Raw genomic sequence first — 13275 nt, 5'->3', positions numbered from 1 at the left:
TTAGTCAGGAATTTAAATGTAAATGGTGTTTGCAGAAGCAAATGTAAATAGTGACATTTGAGTCTCCTCTAAGAGCTGAGGCTCAGCGTGCAATGTTTTAGCATTCTACAACTAACAGAACTATCTGGCAACAAATAATTCTAACAGATGTGCTCTGATCCAGCCTTTCACCGTTTTAGCAGAACGGCATCTGACAATTTAATTTTGGTTGAAGTATAGTGGTTGCCAAGTTTAAATGAAATGACTGAGATCCCTATATACTACTTGGTGTATCTTATATAAACCAAAGCAAATTAAATAGAAGGTTAATGGACTACTATTTTTTTGAAAGTTAAATGTTTGGTAAGCTTTGTGTGAATTGAACTTTTCCTCATAGGTGAGGATATTTTCTTTAACATTGTTTTCTAAATTTTACATTGTCCTATTATTTTCTACATAGCTATAATTAGGAAAGGTCACTTGAAAGGTGAAAAAGCAGATGGAGCTTTGAAAAGAAATTTGAAAACCTCGCTAAGTCTGTGAGGTGAAGTGGCATGATTTCTTGAGGGCTGCATACGAACGGTTGTCTTAGCCCTGTTGGTCCAAATGAAAAGAATAAATTCCAGTTTGCACTTGCATACATCTTCTGTCCCCCAATTACCAGAATCCTGGTGTTGAGTGTGGAGGTGAGGAACTGAGAAATCTTTGTCTCATTGCCCTGAATTTTGTAGGTGAGGTAACTAAGGCCCAGATAAACTTTTTTTATTTTTTATTTTAATTCCAGTTAGTTAACATAGTGTGATACTGGTTTCGGGTGTACGATATAGTGATTCAATATTTCCACACCCGATGCTCATCACAACAAGTGCCGTCCTTAATCCCCATCACCTATTTCACCCATCCCCCCACCCACCTCCCCGCTGCTAACCATCAGTTTGTTCTCCATAGTTCAGAGTCTGTTTCCTGGTTTGCCTCTCTCTTCCTTTTTTTTTCCCCACTTGCTCATTTGTTTTGTTTCTTAAAGTCCACATATGAGTAAAATCATATGGTATTTGTGTTTCTCTGGCTTATTTTGCTTAGCATAATACTCTCTAGCTCCATGTTGCAAATGACAAGATTTTACTCTTTTTTATGAATGAGTAATATTCCATTGTGTATATATACCACATCTTTTTTTTTTTTCCCCCTCAGATTTAGGATTGGGGTGAGGGTATGCGCCTGTTACTGCAGGCCCAGATAAATTTCTAACCCCTCCCTCTCAAAAAACCTTACCATGTGTTTATTCATGCCAAGATTTATTTCACTTCCTTTCATGAGGCTTTCTGCATAGGTACTGAGAAACTCTTAGTAAACAACTTCGTGTGGTACTTGCCCTCCCTGAGCTTACATTGTGGAGATTTAATGTTAACTCGTCCTAATTGATCATATCCGTATTTACTGGCACTGAGACAACTACCAAGAACTGCAGAACATTCTGGAAATAATCATATTTACTACATATCACGCCTCCAAGTGTTCCATCCCGCTCTTCATTTAATTCTCACAGCCAACCCTTTTGGAGAGATGCCCTTATTATCCCCATGTCAGAGGGGAGGAAACAGGGCCCAAATTGCCCAATGTCACATAAATTAAAAGTGGCAGAAATAGGATACCAACCTGCCACCAGAGCCAACACTCTCAACCACGTTGACGGGAGACCTGACCCGGGTCTGAAGTGACAGGCAGGGATTCCCTGAGAAACAATGTTTGAGCTCAGTTTAAAGGACTGCACGGGACGTGACTGGGTGGAGGAGGGGAGTTGGACGGTGTCTAGGGTAGCCCTCCAGGCAAATAGCAGCACCCTGCAAAGACCAGACCGGGGGGTGGGGTGCAGGAAGGGAGGAGCCGTGAGAACAGGTCAGTTTAGCTGGCAGAGAGTTTGGCCCTTGGGTCTGCAGAGAGTGGAAAGTTGGGAGTTTTCAGGCCTCATGAGCCTCTCTCTAGGGATTCTGGCCTGTCACTAAAAGCAGAAGGAAAGCTGTGCAAAGCGTCGGGGTGGGGCGGGGTGTGATTGAATGTACATTCTGCATCACTCGCTCGAGGGGCAAGCAGAGAATGCACCGGAGGTGGCCATCACAGATGAGCAGAAAACCGAATAGGAAACTATATAGACGCTGGCTTGGGCTGTGAGGATAATGACAGGCAGGCTGAATCAGGAGACATCAACATGGCTTGCTTTTCACGCAGGGTGAGGGACAGGAGACAATGACCCACGGCATCTGTGCCGCAGTATCTAGAACAGACCCACTTCTCGTGCATGCCTGACAGCCCAACCTGGGGCAAGACACGTGTACGCACAGTAGCTGCATAAAACGCTAAGCGTGAGTCCGCGGTCTTGAGTTGGTCTGCAGAAGCGGTTATAAGTGATACGTGAAATGAATCTAGAAGAGAGTTCATTCAACTTCAATATGCGCCTCAGAGTTCGCCCGCTGGTTCGGTCAGCGTCAGACTCTGGGTGGTAAAGGACCAAGGCGGTCGCCCCTACCAGCTGAGCCATTTTTCTAGAGCCACATATACCCAGTATCTATGAGTAAATGACGCCAAAAAAATAGAACCGTGCTATTCTTCCAGGTCCTTCTGAGTAAATGAATACAGACAGGACAGGGTCACTAAATGTACAAGAGGCCTTCAAATGACAAATAACCCACCCCGTAAAGAAGTTGTCAGGGCTTTGGCTCACTTGCTCCCCCACTCAAAGAAGAGAGAAATTCAGAGAGAAGTCACAGGAATGTGAAAATAACTCCAGCCTAAAGCAAACTTAATGCGTCAGATGGAAAGAACAGTGATTTGACTGTAAGCCTCACGTTACTCTCCAGGGTGCTTATTTACCTTCCATAAGTGAACTTAGGAAATGAGTCCAAGAACACCACCTGGATTTCCATGACACTGAATGTGTGCTGCGGAAAAATCAATTTGCAAATATATTGAGAGTTTTTATAGCCCTGCTGCCTGCCCTTTTTTAAAAAAAAAAAACTGAGCAAATGGAATGCTGCCAAATTTCACTGAGTCTCAGATGGTGACATCAAAATTTTTATTTTTCATTTTAAAACCAGTTTTATTTTGAGCTATCTGAACCCTGCACCCGCTTTTCTTTAATACCAAGTCACAGCCATCCTGTTTTTAATGTTTTTAAGGGAAAAGCAAATGGCTTACAACAGCTATACAGATTTGTACATAGTATGCACAAATGTACTAGAATGTACTAGTATGTAGTGATTTGTAGTTTACAAACTGCTTTTACATTTTTGTCTTATTGAATCCTTCAAACAAGCCTCTGGAGAGGTCAGGCCAGTTTTGTTTGCTACCTTCTACAGATGAATATTCCAAGACTCAGAGAGGTCAATGACATTTCTACTGTCATACAGCTCGATTGGTAGAACTAGGACCTGAACTCAAGATGATTGATTCTCCACCTACTGCCCTTTCTATTGCACTTAGCTGTATTACTGAAATTATTTATGAATAATAGTCATGATATAGCAAATGATTGCGTATGCCAAGTAGTAGGTAAGATCATTACATACATTACCACATATAATCCCCAAAACAATGCTATAAGGTAAGTGCTACTATCTTTTTTATTAATGAGGAGACTGAGGTTGAGAAAAGTTAAATGATTTACTCCAGGTCCTATAGAGCTGACGAACAAAAGAATGAAATTTGAACTTATCCAGAACCTAAGTTCTTAACTATTACCCGTATTCATAGTTAATTAGTATTTGATGGTGATTAAAGAACTAAAAGCAAATTTGAATCAAATAGATGTCCATAGGCAAACTGTAGTAAACGTCTTCATATTTTACACAATGAAAATACTCAGATTTTTGTTCTTTTTTAAAATAAAGTAGAACTTCATTTTTAAGGTAGCCATAATCCCCAAATGTTTACTTCATAAATACCATTAGAGGGCTGATTAGTGAGGTTGTAGCAAGGGAATGTCCCCAGATAGAAACCATAAAGGACTGTGGACCAGCTGTGTGCCACACCTCTTTGGGGGAAATGCTCAGGATCTCACGGCCAGATGGAAGCTGAGTGTGAAAGAGTACCCCGCTTGCCAGAGGCAACACTTCTTCTGAGCCAGAAAGTTGATTCATTTTTTTCATTCCTTCAAAACATATTTGAGCTTCCACCTGTCTGAAAGTGGAAAGCGAGATGTACAATGGTGAAGAAAACTTCCACGGTCCCTGCCCTTCCCAATGTCTCATCCCACAAGGGGGAGCGAGATGGGACAGATGTTTAAGGGCTGAAAATATAAAATCCAAGTGCCAATACAAGAATAATGCAGAAACGTAGTTAGACCTTTGGCAGGTGGGGAAGGTCGCTCAGAAGTTATGACAAGGGCTAGGACCTGGGCAGTGGTTTTAGGAAAATCAACAGGTGGATTAGCTTGGGGGGAGGATGAGAAGAAGGGTTGAGTCAAGAATGACTCCCAGGTTTCTGGCTTACACAACTGGGTAGTAAAGAAAGGAACAGACGCAGGATGGGTTTTAAAAAGAACATCAAGCACTGAGGCTTGGACTTGGGTTTGAGGGTGCTTATGAGCCATCCAAGTACTGTATTAGATGCACAAGTCTGGAGCTCCGCAGAAAGGTTGGGGCCGCACCTATAAAAATGTAAGAGTTCTCACTAAAGAGATAAATGTTGAATACCAGAGAACAGATGTGATCATCTAGGGAGAGGGTCAAACGGAATAAAGAAGGAGCTCAGGATTGAGTCCTGAGGAATAAGATTTTAAAGAGGAATAGAGTTTAAAAGGTTGCCTCTGACCTCTTCCTTTATAGAAATCTCCAAACTATTCTATATCCTCTCACCTAAGATCGCCGACATGTTCAGCCTCAGCCCTCCAGCATACTTGTTTGGTTTTACCTCAGGATAGCTCATTCCATGCAGTTTCATGGCAGTGGATGAGAGAAACGTTCCTATAGTATAGATTAGCTAACAGGCTTTTTTGTAAGTAGGTCACTGTGTGCGTTTAGAGCTCCTTTACTTTTTTTTTTTTTTAAGATTTTATTTGAGAGACAGAACGAGCAGTGGGAAGGGGCAGAGGGAGAGAGAGTAGCAGACTCCCTGCTGAGCAGGAAGCCCAGTGCGGGGCTCGGTCCCAGGACCCCGAGATCGTGACCTGGGCTGAAGGCAGATGTTTAGCCAACTGGAGCTCCTTTACTTCTTAGCTACTATGTGCAAAGGCTTGTGACACACTGTGTAAGTGGTAGGGAGGGTACAACGCTGTAAGACATTATCCTCGGTTTGACATTATTATCTGAGCGAACTCCTGCCCATTTTAACTTTACAGTCTAGTCCAAGGGGCACACATGATCATAAGTCACACAAATCAAAATACATAAATGTAATAAAAGATAGAAACAGAATGCTCAGGGCATCCACTGGAAGATATAATTACCTCCAACAGAGGAGATCTTTTAAAGTTTCTTGGAAGTGCATATTTGAACTAGTTTTTGAAGAAAGAGTAGCATTTGAGATAGGGCAGTATGGAGAATCAGATGACCTTTGCTTAGGAGTTTGGTCTTTATCCTGGATACTGTGGGGTACCACTGGAAGCTTTGTATAGGAGAATAATATAAGATTTAGGTAACCCTAGCAGTAGTAGAGGGAGGACAGAGTTTGAACATAAGGGCCTCGGTTCTGAGACACAGATGAGGGCCTGAACCGGGGCAGAGAGAATGAAAAGGAGAGAACAGATTTGAGGAACCAGATTAGTTCTGTGTTGGGAGGGAAGGGTGAGAGTTGAAGACATCAGGGTTGCTTGTATAGAGGTAATTATTTAACAAAATCATAGAACCTAAGACCACAAAAACAAAAGGAGGGATTGACGTAGCCTGGGTGATGAAGTAGCTTCATAGATGGTCAACATGCAGGGCCCTCGACATTAGTCAATGATTAGGGAGACAACTCTGGGCCAGAGATCATAGTGCGGTCATTTTTGGTATTTGGGGGAGAAATGAAATGGCCTGAGTGGAGGGAATTGCTGGGGAGCTTACTAGCTAGGTGAACTTAGACTGGTTCTGTGCCTTAATTTCCTCACCTCTACTGGGATAAGAATAACATACCTCGAGGAGTTGTTGGGAGAGTTAACTGAGTTAATACAAGTATATCACTTTAAATAGCGACAGGCAAGCCCATAGTAAGCACTGGGCAAGTTCAGCTGTTAGTAGAATTAAGACAGCCCAGAAGAGCACCTTGACGAGCCTGATCAGTGGCAAGTAGACGAAGATGTGAGGGGTGCCAGGAACAGTGGGAGAAGTGGGAACAGCAGTGTCACTGATGTTCTCTGAGAAATCAGGGATAACTGAAAGTATTCTGAAGTGTAAACTAATATCACATGCAGAGAAATTCCAGGGGAAATTTTAAGACAGGCATTCTCATTCCTCTTTACTAATGCATGAAGAGAGAGAGACAGTGAAACCCCAGTGGTCATAGTTAATGACAGGTCTGGATTTTCACCCAGCAGATTCTCCTGATTCTGCTTCCCAGAAGTCCGAGGTGCAGCCTGAATTTCTTCACTCCTAAAGATTTTCCCTGAATTTATTTGGAGTAGATATGTTTTTATATAGTTTTGTTTTTATTTTTCTTACCCTTTAAAAAAATCCCTAATTAAACAAAAGCCTTGGCTTTGAGGTGAAGAGCAAGGGTTCTAGAGTCAGGTGGCTTGACTTCTGTTTCTCGCTCTACTATGTACTAAGTGTGCAAACTTGTGCTTGTTTTATAGCTCTGAGCTCTATTTCCTTATCTGTAAAATGGAAGATACAACAGTACCTTATTGTTATTAATATTAAATGAGCTAAGCCACTCCACAACAGTGCCTGGCATATAACATTTAATAATAATAGCTGTACAATTTTATTAGTGCTGTATGTTTTTTACTACCAAAATATAGATCAATATTTTCCCTGTATTTTTTTAACTGGCCCTATTTTAAAAATCACAGGTCACTAGAAAAAAAAAAAAACCCTCAAAAAAGCCCCACTTACTGGTAGCAGTTGAACAAATCTACATGAACTGGGAGTTATTTTTAAGTTGCACTGTAGTTTTTATTATGATTACATGAAGTAACTAGAATTAATGCTTAGAAAAAAATTGTTCTTAGCCCCATGACTTCTATAATGAGAGAGACAAAGAGAGGGGAAGGAAAGAGAGATGGGTAGGAAGAGAAAGAAATAGAGTAACAAATCTACGTTCTTGGTAGGCTATTAGGAAGGCGTATCAGAAAAGGCTTTCTCTCCTAAAGCTGTAACAAGCAAAGTCTAAAGATGAGTAAGAGTTACCCTGCCAAGGCAGATCTCCTTAGGGAGAGCACAGTCTGAACTTCCATGGAGATGACATTTGACACAAACTTGAAGGATAGAGAGGAGTTAATATAGGTGAAGATTAGGGGAAGAGAAGTATAGGTGGATACAAAATCATGAGCAAAGAGAAGGAAGTTGGAAACTTCCAAACATGTGTTGATGACTGACATGCAGTCTAGCTCCTCCTAGTGTGGTCTGTGGAGTATCAACATCACCCGGGGGTCTTGTTAGAAATGCAGCGTCTCTGGGTTTACCCTGACCTCCTGAATCAGAATCCACATTTGAAGATCCCTTGGGTGATACATGAGGACATTAAACTTTGAGAAGCAGTGTTCTAGAATATATCACTGGCTCTTAAACTTGGTTGAACATTCAAATAATCTAGAGAGTTTTTTTCAATGTTTTTTGATGTTGGGCTCCACCCCAAGAAATTCCAAATAAATTGTCATGGGATGTAGCCTGGCTACTGGGTTTAGTTTAGTTTTGTTTTTTAAGCCTCCCAGATCATTGTAATATGCACCCAAGTTTGAGAACCACTGAAAATTGTCAAACAAAGCCACGAAGAGTCGTAGGCATTGAGGCTGATTGGGCTGAACTGCAGAGAGCTTCATATATCCAGCTACAGATGGGTGATTTTTGTTTTTAAGCTGGGCACTAGGGGCCAAAAACCACTGTATGTGGACTTATAAAGGAAATGGTGGTTCGAAGCTCAAGCATACCCCTGACTTGAAAATGGATATGGAAAGCACAACATTCATCTGTAAAATATAAACTTCCATGAAAATCCACTGAATAGCTGTTTTTCTATACATGAAAAATGTTTAAAATTAAAAAAAACATTATAGTGGAATGACTAAAAGGAATGTTTGTTTTTCTGAGTTGTTTTCTACTATCTTTGGGTTTGAAAAGCATGCAAAACCCAAAGACAGATTGCTAAATGCAGAGGCTTCTATCTCATGTATTACCTAAACCCCAAAAGGGAAAAGGACTCAAATTCTATTTCTGAAATGTCATCTCGATGGCTCCTGCCCTCACACTTTTCCATCAGATGGCGCTCTCATCACAATTTGTACAAGGTCAGTATTTTATAATAGGCCTATGGTCTCTGGGCCAAGGCGCTCATGCTTTTTGTAGAACGCTATAGTTGGTATAAGGTCTTTTGTCCAATGAATGACCTTCCACACTCTGATTGCATGACCAAGAACAAAAGCGATTTACAAGGGGAACTCACTCCCAATTTTTTTTTTTTGAACTATCACTCAAATCCTACCTGAATATAAATGGATATAATGAATAGCATTTTTTTAAAAATTATAGAAACATATCCAATATTTCTATAAAAGATAAAATTTGCTTGCCCTGAGGTGATAAGAGGAAGACCTTGCTTCTTATTGCAAGATTAACCTGGGAAATTGGATTGGCTTTTGGAAGACAGGATGCAAAACAAAAAAAGTCCAACTGGGTCGTAGTGATGATTGCATATCTATATGAATTCCCTAAAAGTTATCAGACTATATTTACAATAGATAAATTGTATGGCATGTAAATTATATATCAATTAAGCTGCATAAAGTGGGGGGGGGTGCTTCAACTAGAGAAAATTGCTGAGGCCCATCCCTAGGAAGACAGAAGGGGAACACTGGGGTCACGTTATCACAGGGCCATCTAAGAACCCTGGTGCCCAGAAGATAAGGAATAAGTGGTAATAACAGGGGAGAAAATCCTGATTTTACTCGGATTTGCCCACTTTCTGGGACACGGCCTGCCCAGATGAGTCATTTTCTTTCTCTACCATTTCTGCAGAGTCATGTTGGGTGCGGGGGGGTGGGGGGCAATATTGAAATCACCCCAGAAGGAATTGACACTTTGATGTTCTTGGCTCTAAGCATTAGTGACCTGGGGCATGGAGGTTAGTAGCAGTTTTCATACAAGAAAGGAAGCAAGAACCTAGTAGAGCAGACAGAGGAAGTGCTATACCAACACGCTGACCTGAGCCAAGGTATCCTGGGTGATCCATCTTAAAGGGAAAAGGGAAAGAAACTTGTCTGGGGTAAGTGAACAACCTCAAGGTCACTGAGGACACATGGGCCCCAACAGAAGCACAGTTCTGAAGGTGCCCCTAGACCTGTAGAAATGGGGTGTTGCTTACCAGTGAATGAGCACGATTGTTCCTAAAATTGTTCTTGCCTTACTCAGGTTTTCTCTAGGGGCTAGGACTTGTTCTCAGGCGGCATTCAAGCGTGTCACCTTTTCACACTGAAAGAGGAGGACGAACTATATGTAGGAAAATTTTGTTTTATGAAGAAAGCGTGCATAGCAGAAATTGTTGATTTATTTTGACTGTATTGACTGGTTATAAAACACTGATACTTTATGCCGTGATTATCCAGTAAGACAAGATGTCCGCGGCCCCCATAAAGAAGCTCAAATATAATGAGTCGATCTTGTCCGTGACTGATGTGGGGCAGGAGGAGGGAAAAAGTATTCTTTGCAGCGGTGGAAGACAGTCTTTAATTTTAATTTGCGCATGGAAAAGCAGTTTCAGAGTAATGAAGGAATGATGCTGTTCTCCCTTTTTGAAAGATGAGTTGCACTTTGGGGAGTGAACACTTGTTATAAAACGTACGGACGTTACTGAAATAATTTATCCTGACTCCGTATCCCTAGCCCTTTATGCCCATGAGAACCCCAGACCCCTGATATTTTGATGTTGATCGAAATCCCAGAGAGCATCTCTGTCAGCCTTCTCATTTTATAGATAAGACGAGGCCCAAAGGGCTGGAGGTGGCTTTCACGAGTACCTGAGTGACCTGATCAGAGATGGCAGGCTCCCTCGAAGAGGGTCTTTTCCAACTCATTCTCGAAAACCACAAAGACAGTGATCAGTGTGCTGTGGAAAGCATGGGTTACCTAGAAAAAAGTCACTGCCTTCAAAGGGCTTGCGGGTACACCTCAGGGCTTTGTCCTAGCAGATCACATTGGTCAGAACATCCTGTGAAACGCCCCCCATTAGAAAGTAGACGCCCCGTTCTCTCAGGCTTTTCTGTTGAATGGCAAGGAAGGGTTAGGCAAATTCTTAAAAAAAAAAAAAAGGAAAGCAAGCAAGCAGGCTAAACTCATTACCTATTTTCTCTCTTTCCACAGGATAATGTGTTTTTACTGCCAGTATTGAGAAATTCATGGAAGATATGTCAGCAGGAAGTAAAAATTCACGGAGAAGGGTGTGTGTGTTTGCTGCTTCCACACATTAATGGCATGATTTTTTTTTTTTATGCAAAAAGAAAAAAAAAAAGAGAACTACCCACATTTTAATTTAGCATGAGCCAATTTACAGAGCATGGAAATTCACTTTCACTCCCAGGATTGGCGCGTGTGCAATTAGCAATGCAGTGTATATACAAGAAGCCATGCTGTTAACAGTTTATCTTAAGTAATTTGGTGTCATTTACAAAAGGAAGAAATTCCTGCCGCCAACACGGACAGAAGATGGGACGATGAAATCACAGAGAAACACTAAAATTACTAACTCCACAACAGCTCGCCTTATTTTTCTTGGACCCAAACTGTCAGGGTATAAACACTATTTGTTTCTTTTTTAAAACATCTATAGTTTTGCTGTAAATAATAACACTGTATAAATTCTAACAGAAAAATAGAATAAATGTTGATAAGGCACTGCCTCTTAGAACACAAACAGAATATTGCAAATGCATTTAACATACTAGGGGTCTCAAGTGACCACCCTAGAAGAGGGGGGAGGGATTCTGGGTGGGGGGACCTTCACTGATTCTTGTATATTAGCAATTATAATGTTTGTATATGCAAAACTGCTAGCTTGATTTAAAAAAAAACAAAAAAAAAACAAATCTTTAAAATCTGCTGCAAATTTAAATAATTCCCCAAATGAGGAATTCTGTAGTTCTGTGAAAAAATTTTTTCTGCAGAATACTAATATTTTGATGCATGTGTATCACCTTATTTTGATTAAATCTTTTCCAATTTTGCAAACACTACAGTATACTGCAACACAGAAGATTTTATCTGTAAACACAAAGCCCTTCATCTAATATTTGTTGCTATTGCCAATTTTTCAATGAAATGACCTAAAAATGGAAAAAAAAAAATCCCTATACGGTAGTTGCTTTAGGGGGAGGGGGTGCTGTTAGTGCTTAAAAGGGGGTAATGCTTGCCGCTTTAGAGGTGGATGGTGCTCATAAGAGGCCCCAGTCGGGCGTATTTAAAATGGACTGAACCGAAATTCTTAGCTAGTAGAATGGCAGCACGCTGTACAATTACTACTGTATCGTGTACTGGCTATAAGATGTAGACACCTTTGAATAAGCCAATCATTTGTAACCATTCTAGCAGTGTCATATTAGGTTAATAAGGCTGCTGTGTTTTAAAGGGCATTTTTATTTGGGTTTTGGTGAAATCCTTTAATTTGTTGATTATATTCATATAAAATCAGCATTCATTGACACATAGCTCTAATGACATATGTATGAAAAACCATACACTGGATGACCTAGTCGATTATTTAAGCCTAAAATAAATTGTGTTAAACTCTTCACCCACCTCTGCTCTATAGTGTCCTTGTGTTCTCTGGCAAAAGGTAACCGTCTGACTCCTGGGCGTCTGGCCTCCCCAGCCCCCTCCCCGGTCCTGTTCCAGCCCCTGCCTCCGGGGTCACTCGAGTCCCTAACGTTCAGTTGTGCCCCGCAGACTCCCAGCTTGCAGAAATCTGTGGAGGAGCCAAGACTTAAACATTAACTGACAACTGATCTTTGCCCTCATCTGGTTTGTGCTGCCCCCAGAAAAGTGGGGAATTGGGGCTGTTGCAACCGCATGTCCGGAAGTTGTACACAGACCCTTGCAGCAAGCATCCAGCCTGCAGTTGTTTTAGCCCCTAAGGCACTCGCTTGTTGGCCATTGGCGTTCATTGTCACTGCTTGTAAGTCGGGAGACGTCACATGATAACCCAGATTCCTAACTTCTCCTAAAACACAGGATTGGGCAACAAGAGCCCTCGTTCCCCGATGGCAACAACCTGCCAGGGCCACGTGGTCCCTGCGCTCCAACCCAGTGTGTGTGGTCCAGGCCACACGGAGGCCAGCCCACCTCTTACATTTATGGGTCCTGACGGGCTTGGGAGGCACCGGAATTTGCAATCACACCCTACATGATAAATTCAACAGGGGCAGAGGCCATGGCTGTTTTAATTCGCATTCTAGCCCAGAGCCTGGCACATCGTGGTGATACTAGCAATTCTCACTGCTAAACTTGGAACCCTCATTGCATGCTCGGCTGTATACACAAGCGCGTTGCATCGAGCAACTCAGTCCTCATAACCACCGTAGGAGGTAGGTCCTACCTTTGGTGGTAGTTGGCCCCGTACCAATATTAATTGGGTGCTTGGAGCCATTTGACAGCGTCCCGTATTTCTGTCCATTAAAGATGACTGCCGACGGGACACCTGGCTGGCTCAATCAGTGGAGCATGGGACTGTTGATCTGGGGTGTTGAGTTCGAGCCCCACACTGGGGGTGGAGTTTACTTTAAAAAAAATGCTGAATCAGATGAGTTGTTCCCAAAAAGGATTCAGGATCAATGCAGAACACATGTACAGAGAATCTACTCTGCATGAATAATGGGGCTAGACATTTGCATGATATCCCAAACAAATGGAAAGTACCTCTACACCTACACCAAAATCATCTTATGAGGAGCAAACTCAGACCCCTGAAAGGCTTTAAAAAAAAAAAAAAAAAAAAGCTCCCCCAAAGCTTCTCTTTGTAAAACTGAGATCAGAATTCAGATATTCTAACTTCCCATCTAAGCGTTATGGATTTCTGACTCCCAGTCCTTGACAGATAGGTGTTTATCCTGAATTGGAAACTCAATGAAGTATACTTATCTGGGTATTAAATAATTGTTATATTACATTTATATAGCTA

At 41.6% G+C, this 13275-nt stretch overlaps 1 protein-coding gene across 2 annotated transcripts in view; it reads left to right on the top strand.

The window, feature by feature from the left end:
- The window catches only part of LOC118019506 (ankyrin-3-like), a 331391-nt gene extending 319499 nt beyond the window's left edge, over positions 1-11892 (top strand). For both annotated transcript variants that reach the window (XM_035018759.1, XM_035018750.1), the window contains one exon: positions 10467-11892. The gene's annotated coding sequence lies outside the window, so the exon portion shown is untranslated. The remainder of the gene's footprint in view (positions 1-10466) is intronic.
- Positions 11893-13275: the final 1383 nt, after the last annotated feature.

This window comes from Mirounga leonina, unplaced genomic scaffold (assembly GCF_011800145.1).
Source record: "Mirounga leonina isolate KUSES-001 unplaced genomic scaffold, KU_Mleo_1.0 Mir_108, whole genome shotgun sequence".
In the NCBI taxonomy this organism is placed as follows: domain Eukaryota; kingdom Metazoa; phylum Chordata; class Mammalia; order Carnivora; family Phocidae; genus Mirounga; species Mirounga leonina.
The sequence above is the reverse complement of the archived record's forward strand: the minus strand, read 5'-3'. Positions and strand labels throughout refer to the sequence as shown.